This window comes from Limulus polyphemus, unplaced genomic scaffold (genome assembly GCF_000517525.1).
Source record: "Limulus polyphemus unplaced genomic scaffold, Limulus_polyphemus-2.1.2 Scaffold1446, whole genome shotgun sequence".
Classification (NCBI taxonomy): domain Eukaryota; kingdom Metazoa; phylum Arthropoda; class Merostomata; order Xiphosura; family Limulidae; genus Limulus; species Limulus polyphemus.
Genome location: NW_013667056.1, coordinates 78,113 through 81,941, shown reverse-complemented (window position 1 = coordinate 81,941; position 3,829 = coordinate 78,113).

The following is a 3,829-nucleotide window of genomic DNA, read 5'->3' as shown; positions in this document are numbered from 1 at the left end:
TAGACTAAAGAAAATGAGTCTCTGGCCAAAAGTAAACACTCAAAATAATATTTATTTAACATCAATTACTTATTAGAAAACATTACACACTTAAAATATTAGTTTATCAAATTACAACTTATAAAAATTTTACTGTTTATGCTTAATATTTTCTACACTAGTTGATCAAGAGAGAGAGAGAGAGACTATACTTATAGTAGAGTTGGAGTTTGAGAAGCTGTGGCTACGTTGGTAAACTTTACTTTCATTTTGGAGAACTTCGGCTAAGAACTGGACAACTTTGTTCAGTCCTGGAGAACACTTTCGCTTAAGGGTTTTAATATAAGCAAGTAAGTAAAGATAGATATAAAAAGAAAAAGAGGCGACAAGGGGATGCCTGTGTTACGAAATAAGCCTTGAGAATTAATAAACAGGAACTTGGTTATGCAAGAGGCATCGCCTAGAAATAAGCAGCAAGACACGTGCATTACCCGAAATAAGTTTGAGAGATGAGCTTGGAAACCAGTGACCAAGGTCAGCAGCAGAGTTAGTAAGAACTGTTGCATATAAACAGGATGTAGACACTAGTACATGTGACAGTTTGAAGAATTGTTGACCTCGCCCTCTTAGCACTAGGAAAGCTGCAGAAAAGTTTAGATTTGGTGAATCATATTGGCACTTTGAGGTAGTATTAGTTACAGCCCATGGGTGTAACAGTACAAGTGAATAGATGGCCGGCTAACACCACTTATCTATGACCAATGACTTGAGAGTTTTGGTTTAGGTTCTGGTTTAGCCCAGGAATTCCCCTAAAGTACCCAATAGGAGCACAGGACTACTTGTGGGTGATATTTAGTGGGTCGAATTAACACAAAGAAAATAGAGTTTAAAAACCCATGTCAGAGGCTGAAAAATCAGTTCTCCCGGACTGATTTTATTGTATGTAATTTTTAATACTAAAACTCTTGAAGGAATTTGTAAAATTTCCTCAAAAATTTCAAGTTGCTTCACGTTCCTTTTTTAGCAACCTATTATTTACCATTGTGGCTTCTCCAGGAGCTGTCATGATGTCTTGTTGTAAGCTATATTTCAAGTATTTTAATTTAGACTTTTGTTTTTCTTGAGGAAACTAGTAGTGAAGTAATAATTAGGGCTGGAAGATTAAATCCATTATGTATGATCAGCAATTATGTAAACTGGACTCACATAAAGTAATAAATTAGTTGAAATTAGTGTTTCTTATGGTTCCAACAGCTGATCAATCTCATCAAAATAACTAACTAGTTAGAGTTAGATTTTCTAATAAATTCAACTTTCCAGTAATAAAAATGGTGCCATTATAATTTTCCATCTTATTTTCGATTAATTCAAAATTAATTAAATTTGTGAAAATAATATGACTCCTGAAAATAATTATGTAATCAAAATTAGGGTTTGATGTTACTCTAACTATCCAAGTAACTGAAAAATTGCCACTATATTTGTTTGTTTTTAAGCACAAAAATGTGTTACAGTCAATCTGTGCTTGGCCTACTGTTAGTATCAAAACTTGACTGTTAGCATTGTAAGTTTATATTACTTTAATTTTTTATTACTTCATTTAGGACTAGCTTTTCTAGCTTCGATGAAATAATAATCAATTATTTGAATTAATAATTTAATGAGTTCATCAATCACTTGATTAGAAAATTCCATTGATTGCCAAACTTTCCATTTAAGGTATTAACAGCTGAACTTTGTTCTATAGGTCAAGGTAGTTCCTGTTTCTCGGATTTTTGTTTAGCTCTTCATTGTTCCTTTGATATGGTTGAGCATAAAGACTCATATTTATGGCATTGTCTCGTTGGATTATATTCAAACATTGATGTCTTACAATCTCAGCTGTAGTGGTCATGTTTCCCACAATTATACCATTTCTCTTTTTTGTTGTCCTCTGCAAAGAATTTTAGTTCCTTTTGTCCATAGTTCTTGGTCATATGTTCTTCTACTTTAAACACCAATTGTCTAGTGGTTTCTTCTTCCGTTTTGTCTAACTAATCTTTTCAAATTTCCGAGACTATTATTTAGGGGAAGATTATCGTAAAACTTCTGAATCATGCCTTTAGTTCTTTTTCTGCAACTTTAATAAATTCAGATGTCATCCCCAGCTGGAGAACTTGCTTTACATCAATATAATTTGCATATTCTGGTCTATTATGAAATCTATGAATTGGTCATATGCTAACGAATCCATCATTTCATGTGGAGCACCTGGATAAGATAACTGTAGATTTACAAATATTCCAGAAGCTCAGTTAAGGTCTCTTATTTCTTCGTTGCTCTGGACATCTTCTGCTGTGCCACGCCAAACCTGTTGGATAAGGCTACAATGCTTGATAGTTGTTAAATGTTCAGCTACAAGATTGCTTAATTTTGTTACAGCAAGATTAATTGTTTGTTAATCACTATTCCATTTATTCAATTTGGAAATGATAACAAACTGAGCCCAATTTGGCTCCTTTGGTATTTTATCAATCATATTCCCTGGCTTTCTTGATTAATTAATGTAATTTATCTGGCCAGATACATTCTGGAACTGTATTTGGTAGTGATGTTGCTAGAGTAGGCTAGGAATGTCCTGCATTAATAGATGACACAAATGGTGTTTTAGGTTGGGATATTTAGGCAGATACAGAAACAGGTGTGGCTGGTTTGATCTTTGCATTTACCAATTAATTTTTCAAAATTTTCATTCTGCCATTTTTTACGTTTTTGATCTTCTTATTATAACCTGTCTGCTATTTATCAATTTTGTCATTACAGTACTTATTCAATCTTATTATTGTAATACCTCTATAAATTATCAATGGCTTCATTGATAATGTTACATCTCTGTTTGTTGGTTAATCTTCCTTAGAAATTCTTTCAAAAAAAAAAACATCAGTGATACAAGTCCTTTCTTAAATAAAACTAATTTATTCTTTCTCAGTTCAACTTTCCAATACACTTAATTTCCACAGTCACTTAAACACACGCTATAATTCACAATGAACTACTGTGCTTGACTCAATTGTTCATCTCTGTCTGTCTGCAATTATTGATCTATGCCATCACTTCATTTGCCGGCTTATATATATAAAAAAATAGAGGGTGCATAGAGAAGACATGATCATTCTAGAATCTCATGACGTCTTAATAGCGTCACGTGACTTCCGCTGTCGTAACACTACCCTTTCCTTAATTAAATGCACAGAAATTACAAACACAAAATCAAAATTCAACAAAGTCTCTTAATTTTACGGGACGTATCATCTTCCATACTGGTCTCCATCTCGTTGGCTTCTGCTTCATTGGAGCACGTCCCTTATGCTTGGGTCCTCTTTTAGCACAACATGTACTGCATGTTCTGCACCATTCTTCCACATCTTGCCTCATACCTATCCAGTAAAATCTCTGTCGTACGTGACTCAATGTTTTCTTAACTCCGAGATGTCCTTCTGTTAAACTGTCATGGGATTGATGCAGCACAACTTCCCGTAACTTTCTCGGTATAACTGTTTGCCAAGTCGTCACATTCCCATCTAAAGTTTCCCATCTCCGGACAAGAATACCATCTTCAAGCTTTAACTGGTCCCATTGTGCCCAATAGTTCTTTGTCACGGGGCTTAGACTAGACACATTCTCCCAAGCAGGGCGCAAAACATTTGCTTCTAGAAAAGCAATTATTGGCTTCAAATCTTGGTCTTTCTCCTGCTTTGGTTTAATATCTATACCTGGTTCTATTTCACCATCTGCTTCAGTCACCTTGACTTCAGCTTGATGGCACCAGGTTAGTTCAACCTCTCTTTTGCAGCAATGTCTGCAGTCATTT